General features: G+C 29.4%; 2 long non-coding RNA genes across 9 annotated transcripts; one reads left to right on the forward strand and one right to left on the reverse strand.

Annotated features, from left to right (window-relative positions):
* The first annotated feature begins 4,341 nt into the window (after window positions 1-4,341).
* On the forward strand, window positions 4,342-9,016 carry LOC133818696 (uncharacterized). 5 transcript variants are annotated; one of them, XR_009886041.1, is made up of 5 exons: window positions 4,342-4,640; window positions 6,133-6,253; window positions 6,444-6,606; window positions 7,820-8,004; window positions 8,124-9,016. It is a non-coding gene; the product is annotated as an uncharacterized LOC133818696 (long non-coding RNA). The 5 variants fall into 5 exon arrangements; XR_009886042.1 differs by having other exon boundaries at window positions 6,444-6,602; XR_009886040.1 differs by having other exon boundaries at window positions 4,480-4,616; window positions 6,444-6,983.
* A 711-nt stretch (window positions 9,017-9,727) lies between these two features.
* On the reverse strand, window positions 9,728-15,008 carry LOC133818697 (uncharacterized). Of its 4 annotated transcripts, none has more exons than XR_009886047.1 (4): window positions 14,372-14,950; window positions 14,066-14,264; window positions 13,717-13,859; window positions 9,728-11,801 (listed from the first exon to the last, which is right to left on the reverse strand). It is a non-coding gene; the product is annotated as an uncharacterized LOC133818697 (long non-coding RNA). The 4 variants fall into 4 exon arrangements; XR_009886046.1 differs by having other exon boundaries at window positions 9,728-12,779; XR_009886045.1 differs by having other exon boundaries at window positions 9,728-13,417.
* Between the last annotated feature and the right edge of the window lie 390 nt (window positions 15,009-15,398).

Below are 15,398 nucleotides of genomic sequence, written 5' to 3' on the forward strand. Positions count from 1 at the left end.
CAGCTTATAGAGAATTAAGATTCTCTATCTAATTTTAGTGTCCTAATTTATATTCAACCAATTGAATGATTGTCACATCATTTTAAAATTTAGTAATTAATAAATTAATTTTCCAATTGTATCATTTTAATTTAGAGGAGTGTTAGTAACAACCTTCTATTTCAACTTCTTAGTCAACCTCCGTCCCCAAAAATATATGTCAGAGTATTTTTTTTTCAATCTTTTTATGGCAGTGTTCATTGTAGTCACGACATCCTTCCTGTAAATTTTCAAAATTTTTTGAATAGTTTATAGTGCCAAAAACATAATTTTTGATATTCTGGTTTACCATATGTGTTCGAAAAAATACAAATATGTTTTCGACATTGTAAATTATTCATAATTTTTTGAAAATTTGTAGGAAGAATGTTGTAAGTACAATAAATACTGCCATGAAAAAAAATTGGAAATAAAATACTCCAAAATATGTTTTTGATAGCAAAAGTTGATAGGAGATTGACCGTAACACTCATCTTTAATTTAAATATATTAAATTAATGATGTGGCATGCATTCATAGGTTGGAATCAAAATTGGATAGAAGAATTCCTTTTTTGCTACTGCTAGAATATATAATATATCCCTCATGTATTAGCTACTGCAGTAAAAAAAATATTAGATTATTTGTGTCTAATCAAACATTTTATTTTTTCTGTTTTATCTCACCATATTCAATTTCTTCGTAGTAGGATTTTTTACTTAGGAATATTATGAGCTTATTGTCTAATTATTCTTTCGAGTGTATGTCTAGTTCATATGTTGCGTTCTTGTATTGTTACTTATGGACTAGTGAAGCCGAAACATGCCCTTTCAATAAATTATGAGTTTACATGGTTGGAGGAGATTCCACATTGTATTATGATTTATGTACTTCATGATTCATATCAATGATGAGCTTAGTGATTTTTAAAAATAATAATTAAAACTATATTTTTAAAATTTATTAGATAAAAGTAACATGCAATGCATGTTTGCTTATTTTTATTTAAAAAAATATATTAATTTATTTTTATTATTTTTTAATTATTATATAAATTTAAATAAATAAACAATGTCATATATTATAGAAAAATAACATAAACATATTTAAAAAAAATAAACAAAAACATTGTCTATAGTATTCATTCTAGTTTTAAAATTAAATATTTTTTTCTAATTTTCTTTTAAAAAATACAGATGAATTTCAATATAATAAAATCTTAAAAAGTTCTAAATTAAAACTTTGAATTTAAAAAGTTTATTTGATCAAATTTTAATTATTTAACTTAAAAAAATTAAGCCAAAAATGTTATTTATAAATATATATTATTTAATTAATGACAAGTAATTAAAATAACTAATTTCTCATAAAAAAACTGAACCACAAAATAAAAAATATATTTATTTATTTCTTATTTCACTATTACATATATGTTGAATAAACAAAATACGTGCAATGACAAAATAAATAATTAATAAAAGAATTAAGCATATAAATATTTTTGGTTACAGTTTGAAAATATAAATGATCGATTAATTTAAATAATTTAATATAAAATTTTAAAATATATGATGGCACATATTACTTTTTGAAATTATAATGGCACATTTATTACTTTTTAGTTCAATTTATTTACCTGTTTTAGATAACTTTATTACATTTTGTTAATTTATTTATATTTATTTAGATGACTTTAAACTAAAGTTATTAGAAAATAATTGAAAAAAATTATTAAATCTATTAAAAAACAATAATTTCTATTATAATATATAAAGATATGTAGGACTCTTTTTTAATTAATTATTATCAAATATATAATATTTTTAAATTATATAAACATCTGTATTGAATATTAAGGAATAAAGATGTATTGTTTTAACACACCCTCAAAGTATCTATTATATTATATGTACATTAATTTGTTTATGATTTTTAAGAAATAAAATTTTACATATTTTAATGTTTACAAGTATAAAAATTGAATATTGTGATTTTACTTATAATTTTGATGTAATGTGAGAAATCTTTTTAATTTTAAATTATTTATATTTGTTCTTATCTATTGAGTTAAGAAATCAAATTAAATTTGCGATTAAGATTTTTATTCTTATTTTTTTAAATTGAGAGTATCAAATATATACTTTTAATTTTTTCTAAACAAAAAGTATAAAGCTGGAGTTATTTTTAAAATTGTTTTTTAATGAGCAATTTTGTACCTAGAGAATGTGTAATTTTTTTCTAAATAAAAATTATGAGAGAAAAAAAAGTGGTTGGACATATATATGAAAATATAATTGCATTGGTATAATTCCATACAAACTTAATGCATGTGATATGTGTTGTTGGCTTAGTCACATTTGAAAAGTGGTGGGATTTTTTTTATTGGAAATAGATTTTATTACTATTTAGATTGAAAACGGAATAAGATTACAATCTTATTGTCTAGCCAAAGAGCATACAAAGATGCCTCGAAAAATTAGACAATAAAAATTTAAAAACAAAATACTATAAGCCTACAAAATTGGTCGCTTCTAAGCCTCCCAACGAAGCGAGATTTCAACCTGAAAATTAAATATGATTTATAAGTTACCATGATATATTTTATATTTATATATATATATATATGTGTAATTGGCATGTTACTGACTATTCTAGTTGAAGGAAAGTCTTTCAGTTAGAGGTTAAAAACATCTATTAAAAGAGCAAGCATCTCTCCTTGAAATGTCAACCAGATACCCAGAAAAAGGTTTGTAAGATTGAATATAAATTAGGTAAAAAAAAATTCGATGCTTCTATTTTTCTTCATAATAGAGTGTCATAAGGGGAGCACCATCATCAACAATCTGTTAACACCATGTGCACAAAACTAAGCCTACAAACAGGCACAAACTAGCTCACTACAAGAAAAAATACTTTCAATAAGACTAAAAAAGTATTATCAAATATATACCATAACATTTTTTGATGTGTTAAGGAAAGCGGTATTATAGTAGGTTGGAGCACTTTGCGTAACATTTTTCCATAGTTATTGATATGTGTTATAGTATATCCTACGATAACACTTTTGTTGTGTTATTTTAATAGTTAGATAAATATTTCATTATGCTATTTATAAATAGATTATATAACATTTTTTTGTACTTATAAAGTAGTGTTATGATACACTTTATAATAACACACTTTCTACATTATAGAAAATAGTTTTGCATAACATAATTTTATGCTTATAAACCAGTGTTATTGTAAAAGATACAATAACACATTTTTTGTATTATTCTAATATTTGGATAAGCTTGAATTATTATTATATAAACCTGTACATTATAATTAATTTTTATTGCTTTAATTCAAACCTGCTTCATTTAATATACTTAAGACACCCTTAACATTGTACAAATATATTTTTAAATACCAATTATATGGTTCATAACACATATAACTAAATAATTGTGTCAAAATACATTCAGGATTATCTAAAAAACAATCCAAAAGTCTTAAGATATTCAACACTGCCTAATTAACATAAACAAATCATTCTAACAATAGTCAACAAAATAGTCTTAAACCGTTGCATATTCAAAAGTAAAGGTAGGAATTCATGATCTTCCAAATGTCAGCACACCAAAACCTTCCAAATAAGATTTTCTTTTGCACTTCACTTGTTGAATTTGGTAAATAAAACATAAAAGAAACCAACATTAGGAAAAAAAATATTTTGATCTCTACTTAAATATTCAATCACTTATTTCAAATCTTACCATATGTTCTTTACTAGTTTTTGGTTTAACAAACGCCCTCCATTCTACACGAATACGCCTTACAGTCTTGTTGCATGAATCCCGAGTCTCAGTTTTGTAACTTTCACACTACTACAAAATACCCTTTACGGGACACTTTTTTAGAACACACACATAAATGCAAGTCCTTAAAAATATTTATGGAGTTTTTAGGACACTCATTGAGAGTCCTAAAAAAAATACAATTTAGGACTCGCAACGAATGTCCTAAAAAAAATATGCGAGTCTTAAAAAAATCTGGGCTAAAAAATGAGTGTTTTACTTAACAATTTTAAGGACTTGCTTTGGAAGTCCTTAATACTCTTTAAGGACTCGCTTTGCGAGTTGTAAAAACACTTGGACTAGAAATGATGACTTTTAAAGACTCACTTTGCGAGTCCTAAAAGAATATTAAGGACTCTCAAAGCAAGTCCTTAAAATTGTTAAGTAAAAGAGAATAAAAACACTCAATGTTTCGAATTTTCCTCAATTTCCCTCTTCTATTTCGCGCTAAAGGTAATAAAAAAAATCCCAATTTTTTTCCCAATTCTATTTCTCAGCTCTCTCGCACCTCAGTCTCTCTCTCCCTTCTGAAACCCCAAATGTCGAAACCCCCAAATCCCACAAGATCTTCTCCATTTTCCCTCCCTCAGCTCACTGTTGGTTAATTTTTTTTTCATTTTTTTGTTAGATACCTCTTCTTCTTTAATTTTTCCCCACTGTTTTTTTTTCCTTTTTCTTCTTCCTGATCTCCGACTTGTAGATGGCCCTCCGACTGCCTGTCTCTTCGCCTCCCTCCCTTCTGCTCCTGCTCATCTACAGGTGCAACTCCCTCTTTATTTTCAGGTATATATATACATATATTTAGTTTCATTTATTTTTAATATTATTAACTTAATAAAGGCTCTCTCTCACTTTTCTCTTAGATCCAAGGCTTTCTCACTCAGGTTTAATCACTATTTTTTTTATTATATTACTATTCCGATTTTTTTTTTGTTCTGATTTTTTTAATATTTGACCTTTGATTTGATTACGACTTACATTTTGAGCTCAAAGCCTCAAACAAGATAATATTTGAAGCCTAATTTGGGAGAATTTAAGAACTGATGCCCTTGTATGTCATATTTGCTTTCAATCTTTGTGGTTTTGCTATGCGTTAAATTTTTGGTCGAATGCACTCTTAGAGGTTTATATTGTGTTTAGCTCATATATTTAGTTCGACAAAATGCCAAAAATTTGTTATTAGAAACAAAGATTGAATTGATAGGTCATGTGTCCTATCCGGATGAGCCTTTATAATTTTTGGTTTTATTTATGTTAGTGTGGTATTAACCATTGTTATTACTTGCACATATTATGAGTGGATATTAAGATGTTTATGGAAACTTTTTAATCAGTTAACACTTCTGCATACTAGAAAATGGAACCAAAGTTTAGTGCCCAATTTTCATGATCATCAATAAGCATTATTTTGTGTTATTTTTTTTTTCTATGTGTTTGCTTGTCCAGAAATTAGAAACAACATCAATGAATGAGATGGACTTTTGTGTTTTGTATATTTAACTTTTGGATATAAATATTTTTACTTTATGTTTGTGAATCTTTGAGATAAACATTCTGTAATGGGTTGGGTTTAAGTTGTCATCTTTAGTTTTTTTTTCTATGTATATATCCAAATATAAATGTGGGCAGATTTTGTTACATATGTTTGTATTATATATTATGTATACCAAGGACCCTATTTATATATATATATATATATATATTCAAAGTGCATAGAGTCATAGTTCTTTATGAAGCATGGCTGTTTGCTTCTTGTACACTTTATTTTATAGTGATTTTCAAATTTGTCTTTTTTTTAGGTTTGACAATTGCTAATGTGTGCACATATATCATTAATGTAGGAAACTCGGTTTCCAAGTTCTAATTCAAAAAGAAGCTTGAGTGAGTTTGATTTTACTGATATTTTTTCCTGTTCAATTTCTATATATATTTCTCTTATTTGTATTTTGAACTTTTCTGATTATGTTTTCTCCTATATATATATATATTTATATACATACTGTTCAATAAGTATGTTAATTTTGAGTTTTTTTTATTGGTGGGTTTCCTGCTTCTTTTGTTTCTAAATGTTCATTTGGCTTATGAATTTACTGTGTTTATGTAAAACAATAATGACTATTATGTTGAAAAATTGAGATGAATTTGTTGGATTGCAAGTTTAGGATTTAAAAACTCAATTAGTTAAGACATTTCTAGCTTCAACATATTGTGGATTTACTAATTTAATTACAATCATTAAATAGTTTTCTAATTTAATAAAGCTTCTATTATGTAGCACAACTGTGTTTGGAGTTTCCACATAATCTATGCAACTATCTTATGATTCTAGAGGGAATAGTGTACCAACAATTCTCTTGCTTATGCAAGGCCACTTATATGCTCAAGGAGGCCTAAGGGTATGCCACTTCTCTTGTTCATCTCAACAATTTTCATTCCTGATTTCGAATCTTTGAATGTGATACGTGCAAAATTTTGTTTAGAACTTCGTAGAAGGCGCTTGAAACATTTCATACATTCATGGTTGGATGAAAAATTATGCTGATTTTAGTATCTGTAGGGACTTATTCTCAGTTTTCTCATGTTTAGGCAGAAGGGAGCTTCAAGATCAATGCAGGAAATAGTCAAGAGGAGATTGTTCGGGATGGCTAGGGAGAAGACTATTTTCCATGAATTTTTTGGAAAAAAACAATGGTTGGTATGCATTTATAAAGTAGAAATGAGGCAATTTTTAGGGAAAAAACAATGGTTGGTATGCATTTCTAAATCTATCATATCTCATTTTCCATGAATTATTGTTTTTCATTTATCTGTTTTGGGTCTTGTTCAGTCTCATGCTATTTATTAAACATTATTTCTGGTTTGATTCTTATTTGGTTTAAGTATAGTCTTTTATTTCTCTGAGAATATTGACGCTGCACACCATCTGTTTCCAAATATGTTTCAATGATACTGTTAATGTAGCCTTGTAGTTTTCTTCTACATTATTGTTTGTTCAAGCTGAATTGGGTTAATGTGAGGTGTAAAATGACACATATTTGGCCATTGATAAATTCTACGCTGTCAAATTCTGATTCTTGATGAAGAGAGGATAAAACATATGTGAATGGGCTCCAAATAATTGAGAATGTATGTCCTCTAAATAAAGTTGTGACTTTTATTTCATTTGTTTTGTTTTTTAGTCAATTGGTACCAATCTTAAATCTTACTTTGCAAGGTTTGAGAGGTTTTATTCCTAAAGTGAGTTAGTAAATAAAATAAACAACTTTGGTGACTTGAAAGAAAATGTAACTTTAATTTTCAAGATATTTTTCTCTTCTTTTAATCTTGCGTATTTGTAGATTACTAGATTGCTTAGTTTTATTATGTTTGAGCCTCATGATTATGACTTCTGCTGAAATATTTGTTCTGTTGAAATTAATGTATATCTTTTGTACTAATTATAGATTTGCGGTGCCAACGCTCTGAATATCTTAAGCTTGCATTATTATTTGAGGTCTACAGTAGTACCATTAGCACTAGTTGTAGAGCTCAATTTTGTGGTGTGTCAATCAAAATAGTATAGCTTCATTGTTATTTTTATGTTTCAACTTTTCTAGATATAAAAGCTGCAATATTTGCTTATGTTTATCTTATAAAAAATTTCACAGGATGAGATATACACTTATAATGTTAATTCATTTATAGGATTTTAAAAGACTAACCATAAAGATAATTGGCACGTAAGCCTTTACAATAAAAAATTGCTCTTGGACCGTGTATCCAAATTGGATCACTTAAGTTTTGATTTACAATGTAGTTAAATATATATTTTTGTTATAAATTCTATCTTCTTTTTTGCATCAACTTCATCCACTTAAGAGATGTATTTCTTTGATTGATTGTTTGGCTGCTCTTTCAACCTTTTGAAGAATTATAAAATAGTCATCCATACATTGAGTTTGATTTTGTAATTTTGTTCATAGGAGCAGTCTCAGTTGATGTCAATGGATCATGTGAGAGTAAATGTTGCAAACTTAGCTGATATGGAGCAAAGTCGTATGCTTGCTAATACATTAGCTTAGAACAATGATCCTAAATTTCATGTTTGTAAGCTATGGTGTGCTGCAACTCTATGATGCTCTTGTTTTCAACATGAAGATATTCTTTTGTACGTGTTTATTGCTTCTAACTTTCATATATATTATTTCCATGTCTTTTTGAGTGTGTGATGATACAAGTATTGATAATAATTAATCATAAATGATTCTTATATCTCTCTGTTTTCAGTTATTGCATGGGAAGAAAAGTAAAGCACGAGGTCCCTGAAGATTGAGTCTGTAAATCTGGGAAGAGAGATGAAGTTGTCACAATAGCAATGAGCAAGAGGCAATTGTCAATTTCACAGCTTCATTCCAAGAAGAAAAAGCCAGTAGAAACTAGTAAAGTTAAATTCATTCCTCATGAAGAAATCCTTAAGCTGTGTTTATGTAGGTGGTAAAACTAAGGATGTTCAAGGAGACCTGCCAAATTTCCCACTTAGTTTTACCTTGTATATCACATATTTTCCCGCTCCAGATGTAACTTGGAAGTGGGTAACTTATCCTTTAATTTTATTTCTTTAATTATTTTTTCTCTTACTTGAAAATTCTTGAATTTCTAATAATAATAAAAAATTGTGATGCTGTGAAATCATTCCTTGCTTGAAAAGAAAAATGCTTAGGCATTTTTTTTTGGTGTAACACTCCTTGCTTTAAGGAATACTCAAGGCTTCTTTGTGACTGGCACTTGTGGTTGTAGTTTTGATAGTTTTTCATGAGGGCCTCTTTGCTATCTTTGTTGTTCTCTGTTTGTAATTTTATGTCTTATGTGTACCATCTTAGTGTGAAGCTGTCTAGACTGTAATACAATACAGGTGATTTCTTATCATCTTTTTTTAATACAATATTGTTTGGTTGGGATTGAAATGATAGTATTTATGTGAGAATAGAAATAGAATGGGAAAGAAATATCAATTCTTTTGTTTGGTTGAAATTTTGTTTGGAATGGCATGGACTAACATTACTTTGACCAAAATATCCATATGCAACTATAACTATCATGTAATATGATTTTGTAAGCTAAGTAGACTAAATATTAAAATTATATTTTTGAGTAATTAATAAAAAAATTATTTTGTTGTATTTTCTTTTGAAAATTTTAGAAATCTAACATATATAATACATTACATTTTGCAAAAGGGATATATTTTTTTTAAATCAAAATGAAAATTGTAACTGCATTTTTTTAAAAAAAATTTACTTTTAAGAGCATGCAAAGCGAGTCCTAAAATCTTAATTTAAAGATACTCAACATGATTTGCAAGTCCTAAAAAATTACTTAAAAGCACTCAACCCGATTTTTTAGAACTCGCGTTGAGAGTCCTAAAAACTTAATTAAAGACACTCAACCAGATTTTTTAGGACTCGCAATGCTAGTCCTAAAAAACTTTTTTTTGTGGTAGTGTCAGATTGAGACTTCCTTTACTCTTAAAGAATACAGTGGACAAAATTGAGCAATCCACAAAAGAGGAATATGATCATCCCATAAATTTGAGCATAATCTACATGTCTATATACCATCTGCAATGACAAGTTTACAAAATGACACAGTAATCAATAGTATATTTTCCAACATCATCAAAAATTAGAAATAAAATCCAGTACAAGATCAAACTACCATAAACAAGCAACTACTAAGGATTGGCCACTATGATAGCTTATTTGTTAAAGATTCAAGGTTATTGATCCTCTAGATTTTTATTGGCCACAGTGTTCCATTGTTTTTAGGAAATCAAGGGCTTGGCACCACAAATATAATCAACATATAGAATCTAATTGATATTATAGCTCACATAAGAATTGCAATTATTATATTTAACACGCCTAAATTAATACAGTGTGAAAAGAATAAATATTATTAATGTGAGGTCACTATGCCAGAGAAGTAGAAAATGACTTGGTCACGATAAACAGATGCTTTAAAGCATATATAAGCAAGTTGTGAAAATAAGTTATCTACTACCAACACAATAGTGATCCTATATCCCAACACCCTAACAAACCCACAAACAAAATAGGTTGTAGGAGAAAATACAGAGGAAATTCACTCAAATAAAAATTTAGTCTCATTAACAATAACAAACCTTTACATATGCAAAATAGTTCTTTACTTCTAGTAGATCACCAACATAATAAGAATGAGGATGTTTCTATCCACCATATGGTATTAGCAAAACTTGCTTCAATGTGGACCACACTTAGGCACTAATAAAAGAAAAAGCAATTAAAGTTTATTTATATAAAAATGAGTAAAGTGATAAGAGAAGAACTATACCTCTATTTTTTATAAGACAAAACTTGCTTCACTCACAATGATATATAACACCATAAAAAAGTTAGACTAAAGCTTCTCAAATTCTTTAAATTGATGGTTCAGCTAAAGCATCTTATGTAAACTAAAAGTGACATTTTGTTATTAGAAAGATCAAGAAAAACTATCTACAATACTTTACTAAATATCAAATAAAACAAAAATAAGATATATAACATTATAAATATATAACTTTAAAAAAACAAATCTCAAAACGCTGAAAAGTTAAAATATGTAACAAAACTGATATATTTATATTTAAAACCAAGATCATAAAAGACTTACCCACTAAAGGATCTTAAGTCTTAACAACTCGTGACAAAGGAGATGCCAAGAGGAAATAAAAGCAATCAACTGTTATGAAATTTTCTCAGCGCCAATTGGAAATAAAAGGAATGTATAAAGCAAAAATGTCAATAAATTATAATAATCTAATGAGATTAACACATGCCTACTGAATTTAGTTTTGATGTTACATGAGATTAATGATATTCAATTAAATGACATGTTTCTAAAGATTTAGTTGTCTCCAAGAAGTAGATAAAAAAACTACTATATATATGGGTATATATCATGCATAAGTAAGTTAGTTTTCATTAGTTTTCTTTTTCTAGTTAACAAATTTTCTTGAATTATTGGCATATATTCTTGAATTATAGGACAAGTTGCTGAACATAGACTTGGACTTTGAATTTAGAAACTATACAAGAATTGATATTATTATTGTTCTATTTTTAAGGGTTGGATTAGTGAGAAATAAAATATAATCTTTTTATCTAGCCATTAACATTTTTATTGCTTGTACTAAGATCACTTTCCCCTAATGCTCACTAATCTTACTGTTGACTGATCAAACATCAAACAAGTGCACACACATATATTTTCTTTTTCCCCTGCCTGAGTTATTTATTTATTTTAATAATGAGAACTAAATTGAGATTATTCTAACATGTTTTCCCTTGATCATATTAGGTGTTTCCCTTGCTTATTGAGAATTACTCTCTTCAACAGCAAGCCTCTTTAGTGTGGGTTCTTGAGTGACATGCCCACATATGTGCTAGCTAAGTTACTTTCATGGCTACCTTCTTCTCTTTCAATTGATGAATATCAACATCTTCAAAACTTCTTAGTTAGAATAGTCCAAGAGGAAAAGCTTCTTCAACAGGTAAATTTTCCAATTTATCCACAAACAAATAAAATTATTTTCTTTCTTTTACAAAGGAAAGAGCTAATTATGCACATCACATGTGAAGGTCATTTTCAATTGGATTAAAAGGAAAGATTCTCATGACACCATATTGAATAATACTCCAATGGAGGAATCAAACTGTGAAAGTGAAACTTGTTCACATCCTATAGATGATTTATTGCTCTGGCATAAGGCAATCAAAAGAGAATTGAATGAGACACTGGAGAAGATCAAGAGGATGTATATTTCAATTTTCCATCAGCATGGTGAAGTAAAGAGCAAATTCAATGAATTTTGGCATTTGATTGGAAGTGGAGGAGCATTCTCTTCTACTTCAGCTGGGTTTCTTTCAAACCTATGCTCTTGTGCTGATCAAATAGTAGAAACCATAAACAACCACTTCTTTATTGAGGAGGTCCAGGTTATTTTTCCTTATTTACTCTAACTTTCTAAAGAGAATAAATTTTCCATGGTCCAAATGATTTTGCATTAGTACGAAAGCATCAGTGAAGTATAATAGTAAAAGGTTGCAAGTGTTCAACTAGTTTGCTAGAAATTCATACTTCTCATACTATTGAAAATAATAACTTAGACAAAGATGAAAAATGTTGAAGACACTATTTTTTTAAGTTAGCTTAAGTCAATTTTTCATTCTTGAAATTGACTGACCTCTCTACATGTTTAGGTTCTTCGACTTGCTAGAATGAACTTAAATGTCAAAAGGCAACAAGAAATTTTGTATCAAAGCTTGTGTATGATGCCCTTGAGATTGATTGAGCAAGTCTTGCCATGGCTGATTGGAGCAATGACTGATGAAGAAGCTCATATTTTTCTCAATAATATACAATTGGTAGGTCTTATATCAGTCTTTTCAAGAATTACTTGCTCAAACCTCAAGGTCATACTATTCAAAAAATTAATGTTATTGTATTTCTGACACAAGTTTCATTGCTCAAACCTTTGGAGTTACTACTAACTATGACATTGAATGCATCAGACAGTACTATGAGCTATTTGCTAAGCTTGAACACATGTGCAAGTCGATAAGAATGATGATAGATCAACATATGTCAAGGGAAGAACTTGAGATGTGACCATTGTTTAGAATTCAATTTTCTATGGAAGAGCAGCACAAAATTATTGGGTTCATATTAGGGTCAACTGGTGGTGAAGTGCTTCAGTTACTGTTGCCATGGGTACTTTTGGCTCTTTCTCAGGATGAACACAATAAAATGATGGCAACACTGAAGCATGTAACAAGAAATACATTGTTCAGTGAATGACTTGTTGAATGCTGGCAAGGAACTTCAATAAGAATGTTCCCAAATGTATCACCCAAAGGTATGCTGCGAAAATGAGAAAAGAAGAAAGAAAATGCTTCACTTACATTAGGATTTATTACTATTTCTTGTATAAAATAATTTGAATTCTTCTTGACTTTGTTCAATTAAGGTGAATTTCAAAGAAGCATGGGGTTCAGTATGTTGAAGCATGGGATCCGAATTCTGAACACATGACAAAGAAATACCTACAGAACAGTATGATCAGGTTGGAGCCAAAGAGTTAACTTTTTATGGCTGTTATGGTGTCCACAGAGGCAAATATTGAAGAAAAAGCACTTAGCTGGCACTTAGCAATGTGTATTCATGGTTTGTCATGGCTCATAATGGGGTTATCAATAAGTATAGGATGGAAGATCAGCAGATTTCAATGGTCAACTATTCGCTTTGTGATGGCACAGAATTCTAGTGGTTGTTTGATCATTCCATTAGTTTGTGAAAATGGTGATGATTTCTATGAGATAAAAGGACTGATTCCGAATTCAATAACCACTTGAAGGGCTACTGCTATTGGTCTAAACGGCTGTGAGTTGCTGTGCAGGAGCCATTGTTCATGTGTTTCATTTGCTTACTCAAATGGTCATAGAGCTGAAATCACCCAATTTGAGTCATTTGCAAAAATGACTTCGATGAAAAAGTTATATCTGCAAAACAAATTTGCAAATAAAAGCGATTCTCTTTCTGTTCCTATAACATATATATGGGTCTGTGCAGCATTTCCATAATAAATTAATGGAATTACACTGAGCGACCATAAAAGACCATCACAGTCCCTCAATTACACTGAACGAATGATAGTCAGCAAAATCAATGGGAAATTTGCTAAACTAGTAGGAGCAATCATAAAAGTTAGTTTGTTAATAAATATATAGTCAAATTTTCAAAACTCTCAAAATCAAAATCAAAATCAATGAGGTTGTTTTTGGTAAATTAAAAAACCAACCTTGCAGTAGCAACAACTGAGTCAATGTTGGGGAAAACGCCAGCTTCGGATTCTTTGAGAGAGCGATCAACTCGTAGCCAGAGTCGAGGATGACATGCCAAATAATAATAATTCCCAAATGATGCTTTACATTTTGTAGAACCCTGCTTCTCACAACAACAAAGTTATTTCCCCATGAAAGTTGGAGTAAACAAAAATGTGATCAAAGCAAAATGGGTAATGAAATCGATTATTTAAAGAATGTAACTTGACTGTCAGTAGTTTGAAGTGCTGCTATATACATACTATCCTGTACTATACTATTCTATACTATGTATTACTACATGTATATATGTGTCAATCTCCTCACCAGCACCTCCAGTAAGATCTACAAGAGCATCCTGAACTAGCCCACCTTCTAGAGCTTCATAGGAGCCATGCAATTTGGCATACGCCTTCTGTAGTAAGGAGACCCATAGTTCATTTCCCTTCCTGCTAGTGGCAAATGCTGGCTTACCCGGCAATTCACATGGAATCCAATCATCAACAACAACAGGAACCCACTAGCCCTGAATACAGAAACAAACAATGTAGATCCCTTCATCGTTGTACTCTGGAGTAATAATTACTTCTGATATTCGTGAAACTTCTGTTAAAACAGCAAAACAATCTGGACCTGACAAACATCAGAAGGATTGGCAACCCCATTAAATAAGCATGGTTGAGCATCAAGCCGGCTCTCCTTTGCTATATCAGCAGGCCTCATCCAATCAGAAAAAACCTAGATAACAAGCAAATACAAAAATTAGAGATTAAGAAAATAGATTCAAAGTACCAAAAAAGAAAAAGGAATATTTTTCATTAACTTTCCTGTAACTTTTGAGGGGGATTGTCTGGATCTACAAATAATGATTGATCACTTGGAGGGAACTCCTGGTCAGTAAAATGTGTTTTTCCCCTTGTAGTAAGGGCCTCTTTGATAGCCAATTCAACTGAACGCATGCACTGATTGATCTCTTCTTGTGTTTCCATTCGAGGCTTCCTAAACCTTCTCGCAAAGGAATCTGGATGGACAATGTCAATCATCACAGAGAGAGAGAGGAGATTTGAGGGATGGAGGAGATTTGAAGCCGAACGACTGGAAAAAGTAGGGGATTGACTTCGGAGACACTGTAGCCGAAGAAGAAAACGGGAGAGTTCGAACAATGTGATTAAAATAGGAATTAGCTGGGAAAAAAATATAACTTTTAGAAGTTATAGGCGGGCTCCCAAAATAAATTACCGCCATTTTTTTCTTTTAACATATATATATATATATATATAAAAGTATATCATAATACTTTTTGAGTAGCATTATATTCTTATCTTATGAAAAAGGGTATTTTGTGTAGTATCACAAACATGCACAACAACAAGCATATGCTTGCCCAAGGTATGCGACGAAAAAAATGATGAGATTTGATTGAATATGATTGGATAGTTTTTATAATATAATTTTTTTTTATCAAATTAGTGAAGATGTTGAAAAAAATTAATATAACAACCTAAATAATCTTCTAGTTTTAATAACTAAATTTGCTCATTAAAAAATTTGAGATAATTTTACCCTATCTAATTTTCATCTCTATGCATTTCTATGATTGGAAAAATGAATTGTTACTTTACATCTAACTTATTTTCTTCTAATTTATTATTAATAAATT

Source organism: Humulus lupulus, chromosome 2 (genome assembly GCF_963169125.1).
Source record: "Humulus lupulus chromosome 2, drHumLupu1.1, whole genome shotgun sequence".
In the NCBI taxonomy this organism is placed as follows: Eukaryota; Viridiplantae; Streptophyta; class Magnoliopsida; order Rosales; family Cannabaceae; genus Humulus; species Humulus lupulus.